Here is a 20,651-nt window from a genome sequence, read left to right as displayed (position 1 = left end):
ATATATATATATATATATATATATATATATATATATATATATATATATATATATATATGTGAGTCTTTGGTCACATATAGCGTTTGAAAGTAGAATATTTGCTTGAATTCTTGTGTTGTGATCTTAATTTTAGTAAATATTACCATATTATTAATGCTGTGAAGTTATATTAGTTTAAAACAAAAATTACTATTATTAATATCAGTAATCATTTGCAGTAATATGTAAATGATGGAATTCATATTATTTATTTTTCATAATGATATATTCTTCACTTGACTATGCTTTGGGGAGCAATGGACACCCCCTCTCTCTCATATTGCATTAAAATGTGTTTTCACAGTATTAAAATTAAAAATAAGGAGAAAAATTAGAGAATCTCAAAGAAATTAAAAGACAAACATCCTTTCACTAGTCAAAAACAAACTAAAGGAGCTACACTTCACTGATTGGTACATATGGGTGTGGTTCTTGTGAAACAGCTTTAAGCTTTAGAAGTACAGAGCAGGGCTCCAAAAAGGCTCACAACTGATGTATATGAAACAGAGGCCAAAATGAATTTTATGGATTAGTGTTACTTCAATAAATAATATTAGATCAAGTTGGTATTATAGGTTCAGTAACTTTTCTCACTTAATCAGATTCTACATATTTGGTTAGTACTACTGCATACTCTTTCTGATTTTAGACCATTGAGTTGAGACAGGAAATTATTTTCATCTATAACTGTTATTTATTTCTAAAACACCAACAAAGACTACATTGTCTACTCTATAAGCTTCTCTCTCATGCTTAGAAGGTTAAACTTTGAACCTAGGAACAATGAACAGTTTGCCTGTGGTTAAGTGTTCCTATACCTCACTTTGCTCACAGCTTTTGATACTTCCTGAAAGTTCCAATAGTAACTTGTACGGCATAAATGAAGGTGAGTTACTGAAAGTGCAGGGCTCCACCATCTGTGGTAGAATTATGGAGGAATTTATCATGCTGCTGCCGCTTCCAGCATCCCTCACCATTGGTCATATTAGCAGGGTCAGCTGAAGTTTGTTATTCAGTAATACAGTTCCTACCACTGACTAGATATTTTGGATCCAAGACAACATTAGACAAGGCATGCTAGGATAAGTACAAGATGGAAAAAACAAGATAGATAGATATTAAATAGCATATGAACAAACATGTTTTAAATAATCATTTAAGATGTACCGATATATGCAAGAAGATAAAGAACTTAATAATCCCTGGAACAAGCTAATTTAAGGAATTAAAAATTTTGGAAACATGTGGAGAGGGCATGAAGGGAAGATGTGGGTTAAAGTGAATGAATACATTTTCAAAAAATCAGGGGTAACAGAACTATTGAGAGAGCAGAAAGAAATGTATGCAGATGGCAGAAAAACATAGATTTGGCAAGCTATACTATTAAAATTGAGACAAAACTGTTGAATGGAACTGTACAGAGAATCGGTTATTATTTCTGGTAATGTTTAATAGCTTTTATTTTTTTCTGTGTGCACTGTTTAATTGTTAAGAGAGGGATGAGGGGGATTTAGATTAAATGAAAAGGGAGATTATATACTTATATTGTTAGGCATTTTTGTTAATTTTTACTGGACCTTTGCTGATTAACAAGAACTGAAGATTTAGAGAGGAGTTGATAGAAAATGGGATGAGGTATGAGATGAAGATACACCTGATTATTATATTTTAAGAGACAGTGTTAAGTTGTTAATGTTGAATATGTTTGCTGCAGTTAAAGGAGAAAATTTCTTTTTCTTACTATCTTTGGGGGAGGGTTCCACACTTTCTTTTTTAAAATATATTTTTGTATTAGTTTTTGTATTTCATCCATTTTATATAATCCTTAATAAAATTGTTGGGAAAAAAGGAATTGTGCAAAGAAAAAAAATCTGATACTGAGATTATAAGTGGGTGTAATGGGTAAAATAGTTTAATTAATGAAAGAAAAGTAAAAGAAATGATGACATAAAAAATCCTATTTGAGGAAGGATGTCTATAAAGATTCTCAATCATCCAGGTCATGGTTGTCTCAAAGGTGCTTTTCCAAAAAGCAAGTGGACTTTCTTGTGTTTTTTTTCTTTGAAAACATTTTGCTTCTTGGATGAGAAATGAAACATTTTCAAAGACAAAAACCCAAGAAAGTCCAGTTGCCTTTGGGAAAAGCATCTTTGGGATATTTGAGGAAGGGCTGCTGTTTTTAGGCAGAGCTGAAGAACACCAACATTTTAATATCATTTAATTTCTGCTTGTTTGTTATGTTAAATACCATTATACTAACGAAAAAGATATATTCTTTTCTCACATGTTCATTTCTTGTGTTAACTCATGTTAAAGTAGGATTTTTTTTTCCTACACAGTGTTTTACATTTCACTGAATAGGAAGAAGGTAAAAGAAACTGAATTTTCCTCTATTTTGTTTCTCCCTCTGGTATATTGTAATGTACAGTACATGCCTTTTTAATTCTCCAAATGAGATTCTGTATAGAAAGTAACCCTGGAAAGTTGGATAGGGACATGACCCATAATTTAGCATTAGGGTATGTTTAGTTTAGCTGTATTGACCATATTAAGAGAGTGCAAAGGTTGTTTTCTCCTCAAATTATTTATATATTCAGAAAGGAAACATCAGAGGAGTCTATGTTAGCAGCATGTTAGTATTTTAAAATGCTAAATGTTTCCAAATGTATCATTTTACAAATGTATCATGTATCACAAACAGAGGGATAAATAAGCTCCTATACAGTATGATTGGAAAGTTACACTGAAACTTTTATTGTCACAAGAAAACCAACCATGAGTTGTATAATAACCACTGGGAACAAAACATTATCTGATTACCTAAGAATAGTGGCATGAAAATCACACACTGTAAACTTATTTCCATTTGCTAAGAAGTTGTTTCATGCTTCACTGAATTAATTCTTCACATCAGAGGCCTGAATATAAGACCTATCTTTTGAAATTACAAGTGGTCATGTCATAGCAATAGTGCATTCGGTTTTAAGATATTCACATGTGTAATAACACCAAAATTATATCTTGAATTAAAATTCTTGTTTGGAGCAAATACATGAGCTAGAACATTTTTGATTCAACTAGGCTTCCAGTTTCACAGAAAGAACAAATTACAGTTCTTAAGTCTAATAGTATCCATAGCTCTGGTTTAAAATTTTAGGGAATCATTATAAGCCACTTGAATAATAAACCCTAATCTCTCACTACTCCGCAGTTACTGTGCGTGTGGACATACATCTTGTATAAGATTTAATAATATTTGAAAGCAAATTATGAAACCCATCCAAATTCTAAGAATACCTTTGATACAAAAACATTGAAAGTAAATATGTGCATAAGCTTCCCATTTTTCAGTCTAATGGATAATATCTCAAAACAATCCCTTTTATTCAGATATTACATAGATATGAAAAAACAGATTTCCTCCTTTTGTGAATACTAAAAAATTATTCCATATTCTACTTGTTTTTTAAAATAAATAGTAATTATTGTTCTAACATGATTTTGAAAGCCACCTTTTAAATCATATATAAAACAAGTTATAATAAGCACTGCTATATTTCAATCAACTTCAGATAATATGAATGGGTATCAGTGAATTTCACTTTCGATATTAATGAAGTCATTTTGTTTAAACTGATTTTGGAAGCTAGTTTTTTTCCCCAAAAATAATTTCATAAAAGTTAAAAATAAAAAAGTCAAAGAAACCACAATAAAAATTACTAGAGCTTTAACAAGATAGGGTTAAAAACTTATTTTTTTAATTTGCCAAAATCTTTAAAAGTGTGTCCACAGTATTTGAAAGCAAATGAATTCCAGCTAGAATAAAGCTATCCAATCAGTCAAATACAGAAATGTGAAACGCCAACAATACAGAAGAAAACTTTTAAGTATTATAATTAATAGTTACAAGTTAATTTTTTCAAACAGTCAATATTATGTTATATCAAGTTATTTTCAGTTTAGAATATTGTCATAGAAAAGTTGTAGGTACAAAGTCAGTTTAGGTCTATTGAAGTCAAATATTCTCCCTTAAATGATTCATGATTTAATACATTTTGTTGCATTTACGGTGAAATAATGCAGCATGTCCTTCTATAAATAAGAAGTAGAAAAAGACTTTGATTAATGATTTGATCAATGACCTCAATAATTACATTCAAATAATTATGAAAAATAAATAGGTACTAGTATAAATGTAAATGTAAGATAACTAATTATTTTACTGTTTTCAATATATGCATTGTTTTAAGCAGGACAGGAAGGCCCGAAGGAACATTGTCCATGGGGTCGTGATGGGTCGGACACGACTTTGCAACAACAACATTGTTTTAATGAATTATTTGGTACATTTTTTGGGAAGTTAAAAGCCTTATTTATTTAAAACAGAACATTTTTAGTCATTCTTTTTCTACATAAATACTCGGTTCTAAGACATGCTATCTATTAAGTCCTAATGGATTTGCATGGAGCTAATAGTATCAAGGCACTTTCTAGACAGATATTAGTGAAAAAAGGTATATCATGCAAACTGAAATACTTTACAAAATTGAAATGAAAATATTTTTACAGCCCTTGCCACTGGCTAAAATAAACAATGATAGTGTTCTACAAATGCTACTTCCATTCATTCCATGACACTCTACACTTCACTCCAGTCTTTATGTACTTATCTTCTAGTCTATCATTATAGACATTCTTTTTCATGGTTCTTAAATGACAAACTATTGCAGAAGACAGTACTAAGAACCACCTCATACCTTACAGCCAACATGAAGAGATTGCCGGCTTGCAGTAAGGGAGCTCGAAAAACCTTATGTGAAAAGTCATTATGAATTTGGCACGCTTGTAAGGCAGGACGTAAATGTATTAAGCCTCCCAATTCTTATTCTGAGATTTATGTGGCAGAACATATCACACCACGAAAAGTGACCATATACTGCTGAAATTTAGCTACACAATCTTGAAGAACTCTGCAGTCAGAAAAATAGTGTGTGGAGGCTGCTGAGTTTACTATCCTTATTCTATGGTGAACAGATTAGTACACACAGCAAGAGATGACCATACAACTTGAAATACCCAGGTTTTGTACGGATTGGAAAACTAGGGTTATCCCTAATCTTACTATCCAAGGAATCCAGTCTTTTAAAAAAAAACGTATAAACATTTAGAATATTTATTATTCAATTAATACTTTTTCCAAATAAACAAGAGAAATAACTTGGTATGCTAATCTTTTCTTCCTGTGTTTGACATATTCTTATACTTTTAATTTTCAGCTCAAGCGGGAGATCTTAAGCCATGATTACCAGTTGTCTCTCTTAAAAAATAATTTAGCAAAACGTATATTAAATTTTACATTCCCCAAATTTAGGAAAGCTTTATCCTTAGCTTGATTTAATGTTCTTCCCACAATTGTCCTGAAAAGGAAATATAGGAAAACCCCATATGAAACCCGATACTGTCCCTGTGATATGAGGGTCATAGAAACCACAGCCAATGTTCTTCTGTACTGTCAGTTCTATAGGGACATTCGTCATGAGCTGATTACGACTCTTTTATTTAAATTTCCAGGGCATTCTGATAGTTTTTATGTGCATTAACTATTAAATAATAAAGATAAATTTATACTTCTAAAACTAATAGAATTTTGCTACATTATCTGCCCACAAATGGTTGCTAATAGTTCTTGTTAGAGGATAGTTTTGTGTTCATTTGTTTATATTTTTTGGTCAATGACTGAAATAAAGTTCTGTCTGTCTATATTAAATTCAATTTTATATAAGATTCAATTCAATTCAAAAGTCTTCACTGAAGACTTTTGGATATTTTTACATTAGCAGTTGCCCTACTTTCTAGAATTACATGAATAGGTATATTTTCTACATTTATATTCATATTTCTGCATTTAAATGAATAGTCATGTTTTTATTGCACATATAAAATGACAACCTTAAATCTCTCATATTTATCACGATGATGTATATGAGATTATTTGCAATAATATGAATAAAGTATAAGGATTAGATCACAGACTCTAGGCAAAACCTGTCTCTTTGAATGAGATGTTGTTATTTCTCTTGAAACCTTACATAGCAAACTATGTTTTGTTTAGGTATTTTCAAGACCTGTTAAAAAAAATTTCTGATGATGGAGTACATCATAAAAAAAACACTTTGTGTTTTACTGATTAAAGTTATAGAATGTTTACCAGTAAACTGAAATAATAGGCAACAAAACTACTTGCAGCATTAAAGGTACCCTGGATACATTAGGTATGCTTTATTTAAAAAAATATTTATTTACTTCTTTATTCAATATATATACCCAGCTGTATATATTCAAAAGACATTTGATACTATAACTACCCTACTGTAGTTTGATCTATAACAAACTCTTCAATAATGCTTTACATTCATTTAATTTTATCCACTGCTATTTATGGTATTAACAAAAAATGTAAAATCTGCTTTTTCTTTTAGTGTTGCTTGAAAGTATAATTTGTCTGGGTACTAAGAGGAACAGAAAAGATATATTGGAATCTAAGAAGTCAGATGAAGCCTCATTGCAGAAATACCCTGTAATGGCTACAAAGCAGAGTACTTACTGAAGCAACTATCCAATCCTTCGGATCATAAAGAATGTGGAAAAGTTGATCTGCCAGAGTCATAAATGATGAGTTGGTCAATTTTATAAGTTCTTTAATTCAATTAAAAATAATAAATATGTATATACATATATATACCACATTGCTGGTGTACTCAATATAAATAAAATAAAATAAAAAGAGTTGGTTAAATCGTTCATCTTTTTAGCAGGAGAAACAGCAATACTGCAGATTACCCCATGTGAAACCTGGAAAAAGACTGTTAATTTCTGCTTTTACTGCTATCATTAAAATCATATTAAACTTGAGTCTAACTAACAAATGTTAGATAATTGAGAAAAATCTAGCCCAAATATACAAGCAACTTTCATAATCAGGCAAAGGGCTACTGCTTAGCGGTAGTACCAGTGCTTTAATGTAAATAACTCTCATGTTTAATCCCAAACCTCTGCAGGCAGGAGTGGAAAACACCATCTTATGAAATCCTGGGGAGCTAATGTCAGTGAGTATATATTCTACTGAGAAAGATAGATTTTAAAATAAGATTGCTTCCTTCTGCTGCCACTCAATTCCATTCCCTTTCACATATGAAACCTCATTGGCCAGAAATATTACAGGCACCTGGGAAACACTTTTACCATAAAAGTAGTGAGAACAGGTTGATCAATAAAATGTGAAAAAAGAAAAATATTTCCATGATTCTCTTAACAAGTAACCCAAAACCTCATTTTTATAATATCAACAACTGAGGAAATAGGAGGAAATAGAAAAGAAAAAAGATGCAAAGTCAACCTTCCTTTCCAATGGAGGGAAAATATGTTGTTCATTGTTTTCTGCCAAGTGACGAAGCAAATTGTTTCGAACCCTCAAACCCAACACCTCTCTCATGGAACCTTGGCAGGTAAGTAACCTTTAGGAGAACTAAACTCCCTGCTTATAGTTCAGGTTGTTGGGGATAGATTTCAATTTCATACCGCCAGCAAATACAGTACACGTTTCTCTTTTTTTAGAAGAAATTGTGTCCACCGATCCACCAATACATTTCATACAATGTGATTTTAGGGCCTACTGCCAAAAATTGTCTTCATGATAAAAAGAAATGTCTAAAAAACATAGCCTTCTGTTTAAACTTTAAAACTGGCCCGAAGGCTGGCTCTTGCACAAAATACATAAATTATCCAGTTTAGGTTAAAGATATCAAACATAAAATTTCTGTTTCTAGTACATTACCAAGAGCTCTTTCAGACACAAATAAATAATTTTTAACAACCATGTCGTTTGTACTATGAGATAATATTAGGCCTAAAGGGTTCAAAAAGTCCAAAGTGAAAAAACAGCTTATTTTCCTGGTACACAAGAGATAGAAACAATATTTTTCTATTGATGGCTCTGTAATTTCACAGGATACATATCTTCTCTAAGGGAGCCTTTCAGAAATGCTTTTATCATTGCTCAGGTAGAAAAGGAACTTGCTATTTTAATGTATTGAGCTTCCGATTTAATTGTTTCCAAAAAAAACAAAGTATCTTTTTGAACAATGAAATAGAGTAGAAAAGTTAGAAAGCAACTCAGAAACCTAAAATGGTTTTATATCACAGCTAGGAACAGAATCCAGTTACTCTCTTCACAGTTGTCTTTTAAAAATGCATAAATGAATGCTGTGTTAATTGTTTGCAGTTTTTATCTTTTACTTTAAAAAAAATCAGAACTATACCAAATAATGAACATTTAGTTTACATATTTATATATAAACTAAATGTGTTAGAATAAAGGTAGGAGTTTTTAGAGGATTCACCCCACCCAACCCTGACTCATAGTTCCTGCTATATATATTACTGAAGACACTTAAAATTGCCCTCTACTTCATATTGGGATAATTACATGGAAGCAATTTTTCATGATAAACCTTACTTGATTTATGGCTCTGGCCACTTTCAAGATGTCTTTTTTTCCCCAGTGGAAGTTGTTTTAATTAGTATGCCATCCTGCCAACTTGTCAGCTCTAAAATTGGAAAACATTCTCCTAACATGTGTTTTCTGTTCACTGATGACAATACAAATCATATTACTTAAATGTGTTTGTATAATTAAATGGAAGAGATGCCCTCAATGTAATATTTATATACTTGCAATGTATATAATAAGCAGCCTAGTAGTGGAAATTAATACTTAGGTATAAAAGATTGATCCTCAAAGCGATGTACTAATACAAGCCTCATTTAAAGTGAATGCAATTTCTGCTGGCACATTGCCTTAAGAAAAACAGCCAAAATGTGACTTCTTAGAAATTAATGCCAATTCCCCAATAGTTTGTAGGTCATCTAAATACTTGTTCACTTAAACTTGCAGTATAAGCCTTAGCTTTAATATATATATATATCTATAGAAGTAACTTATTTGGAATGATGAAACATTAGTTCATAATGTTTGCCATGTTTAGTTCCAAATGTTTCCCAAGAAAGTTCAAATAATTATTTATTTAAATTAATATATCCTTGTGATATATTTTACTCAAAATAGCTCCTTAAAAATATTTTAAAATCTCTGAAGTACATTCAACAATTTCTTTGACAAAAGAATAATCACCTACTCTTCATTAGTAACTTTAGCTTTGCTGTAGCAAGACAACCAATATGTACAAGAAAACTTGTGCATGCTCCTTCTTTTTATTTTAATTTTAATATCTGAGTTAAACACCAATTAAGTTTCATTATTAAAACTATGAGTATACCGTTCAATTATTTTAATGTCTTGAAATTACATAAAGAAAGCATAATTTTGGTAGAAATGCAGGTGAAAACCACAGTCTATTCCAAACAAGGAAAAAGCTGTATTTCATGTTTTCACCCAATCAAGAGGCAGCATCAAATCTAGACAATATTGTATTACACATAATTGCTTTAATCCTAAGGCATTTTAAGACGTATTTGAAGTAATACAAGGGATGTCTGTTTTACTATTTTCATTATGAATCTGAAATTACCGGCTCCCTGTCTTGTGAAGACTGTTATTTGAAAGAACCTCTCTGTAGGATCTAGAAGGTAAATACTGTTGATACAAATATCCTGATATATTTAAATAACTTAAGTAATTGCAGTATTATTCAAGATTTATTTCACTGTTGAACACTGTTAAAAATCTATGGAGTCTTGCAAGGAAAAGACAATTTTAAAACTTGCCCAATATAGTACAAAACAAGAAAAGCTTCACAAATAAGCTACAAACTATCTTTACATAATAGTGCCATCTGCTGGCAAAATCCTATATAAATATATATACTGCTATATGCTATTCATTTTTCAAGTTAACTGATGTTATATGAAGTGCAGAAAATGCATAACAATGAGTAAGTTGTCCAAAGAAATTAAGGCATGAGATAAAAAGAGGAAATAGGTCTAAAACTAGTTTACACTAATGCCATTCTCTGCATCTGTCAATGCTTTTCTATTCTTAAAGCCATTCTTGTTTCTAACATGTTTGTACACTACTTCAAACGCTGTTTTAATGGTCTACTCCTATTTTTCAACCCATTCATTTTTCCTTCATATATCCATTTTCTCATTCAGTCTTCATTCATTCTTTTTATAAGATCAAACCATCACCAACATACTTCTTTCTTACTGGTCACTCACTTTTATATTCAATCAACATTCATTCAGCATCCATTCATTCTTGACACATTTACTCAAATATCATTTTTATTATGATTACTAGCTGTACCCAGCCACGCGTTGCTGTGGCTCAGTCTGGTTAAATGGAAAAGAAAGAAAAGAGAAAGCGCACGTTTGTAATATATCATGTTTTTACCTGTCACAGGTGTGACATCTATATAATAGTAGGTATATAAAAACACGCGCGTATTCGAATGCAATGTTGTGTCAAAATTTCAAAGCAATCGGTGAAGAACTTTCAGAGATTTAAGATTTTGAACAAACAAACATTTACATTTTTATTTATATAGATTAATTAACTAGCATAAGATATTGTAAAACTATAAAGCAAAAACTGTAAAATATAAGCTATGAAAAAGTAGCTAATTTAAAATCACTGCCAGAAAATCTACAAACTCACTACGAATTTATTTCAGAATTACCAAATGAAGTATAAAAATATTAATAAGGACTTTGTATAATACAAAACATAGTGTAGCATAATATTTCTGTTATTACATCAAATGCCTATATTTTAGATTAAGAGTAATAAACTATATTAAAATAGCCTATCCTATACTTTATAATAAAACACAATTTCAAGAATGAAAGTAAATTAAATAACAAGTGGTAACTAACAATATTATGAACATATGGATATATCTTTATTTGGTCTAAATATTAAATCAGATCAAATGTTGTTCATGGGTTCAGACCAAAGCAAAATATAAAACAGCAATACAATAAAAAAGAAGTGTGATAAATTAAAATACAGAAATAAAAATAGCAATAAAAACTAGGTTACAGCCTAACAAACTGCTCATGATCTGCAGGCTAGTAATGCAAACGTAGTCATGGTGTATGTTATTTTACAATTTTTAATCAGAGATAATGAACAAAAAATATCTCTTGTTTTACTATCTGTGCTTCTTAAAAACCCGTTCTCAATGATCGAACTTCCTTTATATGTTTCCCATTACATACAACACTTCCATATCACCGAAGCAAAACAAAGAGGCTGATGGACTCCCTGTTGTCTCTTGAGTGGGGAAACACCAGCCCTGAAGCAGCAGATCCAGAGATGAGCTCAGCTACTGCTAGTTGAGCAGGCAAAAAGGTGGGCCATGAGGGTCTTTGTCCAGCTTCAACTAGTGAAGCACTTATAGCTCTATCTGGAGCACAAGGACCTTGCCACAATAACTCTCATGCACAACACCATTCATCTAAACAACTACAATGCACTCCACATAGGGCCTCCATCGGAGTTGGTACAAAATGTAGCAGCTTGTGTATTAATTGGCACTTTGGACTGAGGGCTCATTACACTCTTGCTTCAGGCCTTGCTCTGGCTCAATAAGTTTCTAGATGAACTTCAAAGTGCTAGTTTTGACCTAAAAATCCTAATATGGCCTAACATATGGATATCTATAGGCCAGCCTTTTCTTACATCAACCCAGGAGAAGTGCTAGCTGTACCATTTCTATGATTTATTTATTTGTTAAATGTATTTGCTGTCTATCTCACTGTGGGGCTAATCTAGGCAGCTTATAACAATAAAAATGAAGAAATGAAAAGAGTGTAAACAGAACAGAAGTAAAATAATAGAACAATAAAATAAACAAAAAGAACACAATGGGAATATATTAATATGATAACCAAATAGATGGACGGGTGGAGAGGGAAGAGCAAGGGGGAAGAAGGGAGACTGAAATATAGAGGCACGGGGTGGGGGGGGAGGATAGCAATTGGTAGCAACGCCTGCATTTTGGAATAGCTTCCTTGGTTGAGACTGTCACCCACATCTTGATTTCTTCCAGCAAGATGCTAAAACCTGGGCTCTTTTTATAGATCGACTGGTACCATTTAAACTGAAAATATGTATTGCCAATAAGCCCTTAGTATGATTTTATTCTATTTAATTTTTAACCTTGCTTTTGTTGTTTTGTATACTGTAGTGGTATTTACTGCTGTAAATTACAGCATTATTAACCATCGGGACTCCTACATGATTCAGAGGAATACAGGCTGAATAAATAAAAGTGAGCAGAAACATGCTCTTACGCACAACCATTTTCATTTTTTTTAAAACTCTCCAACAGTTTTTACACAGAACTGGTTATACAATACATTATCTAACAGGGTATACTAATGTTACATAGAATTTTAACTTTCATCATTAGCTTTTAATAAAAGTGATATCATTTTAGCATGGCATTCATGCCTCCTTTTGAAGTTCATGAAATCATGTTTTCCTTTTAGCCAAAGCCATTGCTCTCCCCCCCCATGCAAAACCTAGTATATTTGGAAACTAAACAATCGAACTGCATCCTGGAGTCCTTGAGTGTTGCAAGTGTTAAAAAACAAGTCCAGATAGGAAAGGAGAAGATGCAACATATTTTAAGGATGTCAGAGTTTTCTCATGACTAATGAAAATCTTTTATAGTTGCTTATTGACGCATCACATGTATAAACATATGCATCATTTGTTTCTGTATGCTATATAAAGACTTTTCCCCTCTTAATAAAATGCCTTTCGCTTTGCCTAAAATACTTGTGGTTCATACCGGAGGAGGTATGTGTGTTAAACAGCCACTTTATCAAGATACTGGGTGTTTCTCTCTCAAGTTCAGGAACCAGGTTTGTTCCAGCTTCAGGCCAATTCAGGTATCTGAGTCTCAAAGGCAGCACTACCATGCAAATAATTATCATGTTCATTTCTGGTAACTGTCACTCAATTTAATGTTTCAAAATTTTGTATACTTTTTAATAAAATGATGCCGTATAAAATGCTTTGTTAAGACTCCACATAGTTTCATTCATCTCCTAACTTGTTTTATACTCATATGTGTGTGTGTGTCCATGCTCTTATTAATTAGCTTGATATAATATTACAATACTTATTTAGAGATATAACAATAGATATAACAACGATAACTGAAAAACAGCAATAGCCCGCTAAGAAATATATTTACTAAACATAAATTTTTCAATGGTCTCCTATTGTATGTTTATTTTTTAATAAAACATTTGCTACAGAATTACAATAGAGCTTGTAATGTGCAACATGTGCAATATATTATACAATACATACTTCTTTAACAGAATGATCAAAATGGCAACAAAAATATATTTTACAGTGTTGTTAAAAAATTATAGTATTGCTAACAAGATCAAACTGTTCCTTTGTCTTATAGTGAAATTGTCATTTTTTCTTTTCCTGCAAGTAGTTGTACAACAGAGTATCAATCTGATTTTAAAAGAAATAAGTTCCTAGCAAAAGGTTGATGATTCTAACTGAGGAAATCATTGACGTTTTCAAATAGTATAATCCATTTCTAAGATTTTTATATATAAACCTATTGCCATTCAGTAATTGTAATATTATTTGTAGAAGTATGGCAGAATAAAACATTTAACTGAGTAGGTATTTATAGTTTATAGTTAGTATTTATCTTCTTTTTCTTACTTTAGGGTGCTAATATCTGGATTTGAGGGTGCTAATATCTGGATTTCTCAAAACTGTGGAAATCAGGCCTTTATTAGAATCTAGATTCTTTGTGGATATTACCAGTGGATATTATCTGCAGCTTTGAAGTTTCCTCTAGGTCTGTCATTTGGTTAGGCTGCTGATGGGTACCTGGGGTGCTTTGTCCTCTGGGATGCTATTTGGCTTTAATTCATCTCTGATTATAAGCAATTTATGCATTTTATCTGTTTTATATAAACATCAAAGGGAGTAGAGATGCCTACTATGCAAGCCCCATTACAGATAAAAAGATGGCAGTGTGATCTTATTTAGTTTTAGTATGATTCTCTTAAGCTCTCTTTTACAGTTTTAATATACAGTGGTAAGTAATATGTGTTACTATGATAGGGATATTCTAGTATATGGTTTATTAATACTTCAGATTTTGCAGATAATTAAAAAATATACATTGCCAAAGAAAAAACACATTACTGCTTTTTTCAAAAGTAAAAAGATATAGCCACTTTAAAAGAAAAATATTATCAATACTTGGCATCCACTATTAATGGATGTATATAGCCAATAGTATCTACTGAGATAAATGTTGCTTCTACAAATTTGATTTTGGGGGAGTAAGAGCTTAAAATGTTTATTATCCATTAATTAACAACTATTTGTGTGATCTTTGTCCTCCTACAACATGGATTTTATTTAGATTTACACTCCAAGATATTCTGTCTTTTATTTAAAAAATGCCCAGCCAGCCCGATTAATTTTATTTTTTTGCAGTCAGAAATTCTAAAATTGACCATCTAATTGTAAAATTTTATTCTGGAGCAAAGAATTCTATTTTAGCCTCTAACAGTTCTATACATGTAAGGAATTATTGTACCATATCTTTTTATGTACATTTATTCTGAGTTCTGTTCCATGACCATAATAGAACCATAATATGTATGAATCAAATATTTATTAAGAGTTAGAAAACTGAGACAACAAAGTGATAGAAGAAGGATTTAATTCATGCTCCATGGAACCATATATACCCTATTTCAGTACTGGGGGTATGATGGTAATCAATGTTTTGAGATTCACTCAAAATCTTCCCTGATACAGGGAAGTTTACAGAAACACTATGACATAATCTTCCCTTAACTTATTAGATTACTACTATTGTGCATGTATATCAAAACATGCAGCAAGTATTCAAATATATTTTAAAGAATCATCTTTAATCACTAGAAGCTGACCCTCAAGTAAAATTATTGCTTTGGAAAATTTAATTTCTCCACAGTCTGGGCAACGTAATTTAAATAATAATGACTATGGGCTAAAATTGAATTTATGCTACACTTTGATTTGGGAAATTGAATAATAGTGTAATTGTAGGAAAAGGAGTGGCAGAATCTGGGGGTGGAGTTAAAAGAGGGATCAGCCTAAAATCACTATGTAACAGCAAGTGGGCTAGGATTCCATGGACTCTTATCTAACTCCAAGCAGGTGCTAACAATTAGTTGAGAAGATTCCTATGTATAGGTTTTTTAACAATAAACCAGTGTAATTGGACCTTCACATGTGGACCTGATCATTCACATCTGACAATAATTTTAGTTAATTCCTAATGTTTGACCCAGGAGGCCATTTAGGATGATATAAGCAAGAACTTACACAGTAAAGTCCATTCCCCCCCCCCCAAATCCATTGAATACAGTAGTGGCCAAAATTGTGGAAACCTTTTGGGAAAAGTGTACATTTGAGGTTTGATGGCTAATAACACCACTTTTTTTTTTAAGTAGTACCATAAAATTATATATCAATGGAAAGATAATTTAATCAAGAATGTAATGCAATAGGTTTTATGAAGGATTGCTATTAAAATAGCAGTTATAAAGAAGAAAAGTGAAACACGTAGAAAAACGTGATATACAAAAATTATCACCATAGAAAAAACGAGATATACAAAAATTATCACTATGTCAGTTAATACTTAGTTGGGTAACCTTTAGCATGAATTACGGCCTTACAACATCTTCCCATGGAGTGAACCAAGTCCTTTAGTTCTGCAGCTGTTATAATGTGAAACCAAGATTGAATGATTGCTTCTATTAACTGGGTTTTATTGCTGGGTCGCTTCTGACTAACAAGTTTCTTTAGTCGGCTCCATAGATTTTCAATTGGGTTAAGGTCTGGGCTATTCCCAGGCCATTCCAGCAGTGGAATATGATTATCTTGAAACCACTTTTTGCACACAGCAGCAACATGACATGGAGCTGAATCCTGCTGAAATATAAATGCTTCATTGTTTTGGAAAAGATCATGTGCGGAAGGCCTTCCACAGATTAAAGGAGCATTTTGGTCAAAAGAAAATCAATTAAAAAAAAATAAACATACACATATGATAAAATGATAAGATTATCATTATTAATCATTTAAATTGATGAAATCTTTGCAAATCTATAATTAAAAGCTTGAAATTAACAGAAATTATTTTGGCATAATAATACACCAAACTGTGTTATCAGCATTATGATAAGAAGAGAGTTCAGTTAGAAAACTATTAAGTACCGGTATTCATTTTTAGCCACAATTCAATAATATTGTAACTACAATACTTTGACAGTATAATAAGAATCAATTGGTATAGAAAAAATTCATTGTGACTTAAAATAGAGTTCAATTAATTTCAGTGTAAAAATTAGGCCCATTTATAACAATTTTGTTGAATAATAACATTTATATACATTCGGTAATATTTTTCACTCACCTAAGAATACAACTATATGCATTATACTGTCTCAGATTTTTTTTAATTGAGTGGAGCACTTCAAAATTAGCAATAATTCCGATACCAGTTTCTTTTAATATATACAAATATATACAACCCTCCCCAAATGCTAACATATTGTACAGAGTTTAGGGCAATAATCAGAGATTTAAGTCTCTATGTTTTAGACCTCCTAAATATTAAAACCCAATTTGGATTTTTCTGTTTCAAAATAAGAAATCAATATCTCCAATCTTACCCTAGAAAAACCTAATTATTGTTTTAAGTTAAAAGTAGTAATAATATTGATTCAAGATCATAGTATTTTGAACATTAAAGTTGTATTCTTATGTTTACTTACCCGATTAAGATGACTAAATTCAAAGATGTTTTTTCTGAATAAAGAAACATAAGACTGCAACAGAAATTCTGGATGTTCTGTACCAAAATATAAGGAATAAATGGAATCAGGAACTGCAATATTTGCTTGCATTTTTAAAATGTGATGGGGGGGGGAATTCCATAACTGAATGAACCCACTTCACACATCTCATCCTTTTGAGACTTTGGTCAGTAAAAAGAAAAATTAACAGAATAACAGAATTGGAAGGTCTTCTAGTCTAATCCTCTGCTCAGACAGGAAACCCTATACCATTTCAGACAGATGATTGTCTAATTTCTTTTTTAAAACTTCCAGTATTGGAGCACCTACAACTTCTGGAGACAAGTCGTTCCACTGATTAATTGTTCTGTCAGGAAATTTCTCTTTTTTGGATTTTTTGGATCAATCTGTTACAAACTGTGCAATAATTCAATCCTAAAAATGCTGATGGAATTGATGAGAAATATTTTTACTTGATAAAAAGTGATTAACATATTAGTATATATTTTACAAAACATTTAACCATTATTGTAGTGGCCTGCCATTTCTTGTATGTTAATTCTTGTTATATACATTTGCTTTATATGTGCATGTATGTATGTATGTATGTATGTATGTTATAACAGTGTAAGATTTTTAGCTTTCTTGCTTGAAATGAAATTATAATTTAATTATAATTATAATTATAATATCTCTTAAAAGCATAAAAAATGTACATAAATAAGAAAGTGGAGTGAAATGTCACTCCATCACATATCCAAAGTGTTTCATTCATTTCCTTGCCATTTTATATGGAAACAATTCTCTAACTGAATATTTCGTGCTTTTGGGAGTTTATCTCAACGCCTTCCAATTTCTTCTATGTCTTGAATTTTCCTGGAAAAGTAATTTTCTGTGCTATGAATGAGAATGAAAACGTCAGGATTCTGTCCTCTTAGAATATGGGAAAAATCATTGCTGGATAATGTGGAAGTTACCTGGAATAATTTTTTTTTAATTCCCCAGATACTTATTTATATATGCTTGAAGACTGAACAATTCATCTATCAGTTCAATGAACAAACATAAAAGTCTAATGATGGTATTGAAGCAGTTAATTGTACTGAAGATTGAAACAATTCAGTGCCCCCCCCCCAGCAGTAACAGAAGCAAGGGGGTTGAAGACTAACTGGTAGAGATGAGCAATATCACATGTGATCAATTACTTATTTTAAAATACTAAGCAATCATCAAGTAGGTTAGTTTTAACTTTTGATCAATAGTTAGAAGATGAACAAAGAGTTCCTCTTTGAGGGAAATGGGTGATCTAGAAATGTGAAATATAAGCAATTAAAAACAAACAACAATCCAAGGTAGCAAAATTTCTTGATTTTTTTTTGCTTCTTTCGTATTTTATACTCTCCCTTTTTTCAGGAAAGTTTTATTTTACAAACATTCTGGAGAAGGACAATGTTTACCTATTCTTTTTTTCTATTTTGAATGATCCCAATAAAAGAACTGTGCAACTTTATTTTTTGCTTCTGTTACTGTTGGGAGGGCACTGAATTGTTTCAATCTTCAGTACAATTAACTGCTTCAATACCATCATTAGACTGAAGTGTCACATTGACAACTAAATGTAGAGAGTTAGTAATGTGATCAACGAGTAAAATTTAAATCTCCGCATTTATCTAGAAACATTTTTTTCTTTATGGTTGACTTCTTATGACTATTGTTAGGGCTTCTAGTATATTGTGTTCTAGACTGACAAAAAATGAATGAGCAGACTGCCCTAGAACTTGGTTATAATTGAAATCTACCTTTTGTATTTTCAATATTGAAATACCCAAAGTCTCCTTCACATTTACAAACATATTTTTCTTACCAAGATTTTTTCAGAATAAAAATGGCCCATTTCTGCAAGATTTGTATTTATATATGAAATTTTACAACCGAAGGACTGCTGCTTAGAAAAACTGTTGACTACCAGCCTAATCTTTACTACCACCACTTTTCTTTAGTGAAATAAATTGCTATTGGGATCTTAAATACAGTAGCCACTAATTAATATGTTCAAGTATATTACAATATGTCAGATAATTAACATAAATCTACATATGAAGTGCATCTTTCATCCTCAAGGTGCCTCATTTATTAAATGACATAATATTGAGAGTCCAATAGGTATTCATAAGAGAATAAATGCATTGAGACAGTAGCTTTTATTATGGAAAGAAACAAATTGCAAGGGTTAGCTGATTCTTTAGAGAAAATAAAATAAAACAAATTCATATCCTAAGGCATTTTATACACCTAAGTGCTAGTCAGTCTTAATCACTGTCAGTTGGAAAATATAATTCAGCATAAATTACTTCTGACTAACTCTTTTAATCCTTCCTTTTATTGATGTTGCAGTCATTCTTTGTGCTGTAAGCTATAATGTCTCTCACTCTAACTGAAGTTTTTGAAAGAATCTCTCTAAACCTGTTCCAAGATTGCTTGTTCCCCTACAAGAAATAGACTCCTTAGATCACATTTCCTAAAGACTACTGTAGATTCAGGTAATATCACTGAAAACAAAACAGGTAACAAACTAGCAAGAAAAATGGTACTGTTTTGAAAAATTGGTTTCAGGGGCCATGATCTGGATTCCGGAAGCACAGTAAAAGTAGAAGACAAATCATAAACATTTAGAAGTCATTTTTAAAAGGCCAACAGGACTGGCTTCTAGGAATCATAAGCTTGCAGAAATAGCAACTGCAAGTACATATAGGTCAGAGATAAATTTGCAATGTTGGCCTTTGGGGAAAAAAGAGGATAGGAACTGAGATAGAACCTCAACATCACCTGGACATCTTAGGGTTGACAAATATCATTGGGTATTGAGGAGCCAATAACTGTAGCAGAAAGAAGAGCTAGTGAATAGAACGGCTCTTCATTAATTCCTCTCCAGAAAAAGAGAGGGCTTGAGATTGCCCACAAATGCTGAAGACAGTTGATCCTAATGAGGAGACCACAAGGCAGTGGTCTCCAGTGGGAAATGAGGGAATAGCATCTTGCAGGATACAATCTGGGTCAGTCACTGGGATGAGAGGTTTAGTTTTCTGAGCTTTCGGACTTATGCTGGAGCACATTCTCTTTCACTACATTCTCTCACCAGAATACGACAGACTAAACCTCTGGTACCGGTGACCTTTCCAGATTGGATCCTGCAACATTATCCTGGGACAGGTATATTTGCCTTCATTCATAATAGCCATCTTGCTCAAACCATGGTCAGCACCTTAAGGACACTGGGTTCACATATTTCCTTTTCTAATCATTTTCAGAAATGACTTGTTAATTGCTTTTTAGCTATTAGGAACATTTGGCTCAACAATTCTAAATACAATGGGTGAGTTTCCTTCAATCCTTAACAAAAGAACTTTTAAATACAAGTTCAAGAACTTTAAAAAAAAATTTTTAATAAACAGCAAAGGATGATTACAACTTTCTGGAAAGTTATAAGAATCCTGATAATGCTTTTATTGTGAATTCTCTTTAAAAAAAACATGATAGGATGAGACTGTGAAGAGTCAGTCTAGTCTAGAGGGAACCAAAAGGAACTAATCATTACAATTAAAGGAGAATATTTCAATGACTTACCAATATAGAATGAAGCAAAATATTTTAACATTGCACATTTTGAAGGATATTTTTGAATGATGTACCCAGAGGGGGCTGCCACAAAGAAGACGGTGTCAAGCTAATTTCCAAGGCGCCTGAAG

The 20,651-nt window shown here is 31.7% G+C and overlaps 1 protein-coding gene across 1 annotated transcript in view; it reads right to left on the bottom strand.

Moving 5' to 3' along the window:
- Positions 1-20,651, bottom strand: part of WDPCP (WD repeat containing planar cell polarity effector) — a 143,682-nt gene that overhangs the window by 118,939 nt on the left and 4,092 nt on the right. The window contains exon 2 of the mRNA XM_015812363.1: positions 16,885-16,961. The gene's annotated coding sequence lies outside the window, so the exon portion shown is untranslated. The remainder of the gene's footprint in view (positions 1-16,884; positions 16,962-20,651) is intronic.

Source organism: Protobothrops mucrosquamatus, unplaced genomic scaffold, assembly GCF_001527695.2.
Source record: "Protobothrops mucrosquamatus isolate PMUCROS unplaced genomic scaffold, P.Mucros_1.0 scaffold_60, whole genome shotgun sequence".
NCBI classification, from domain to species: Eukaryota; Metazoa; Chordata; class Lepidosauria; order Squamata; family Viperidae; genus Protobothrops; species Protobothrops mucrosquamatus.
The sequence above is the reverse complement of the archived record's forward strand: the minus strand, read 5'-3'. Positions and strand labels throughout refer to the sequence as shown.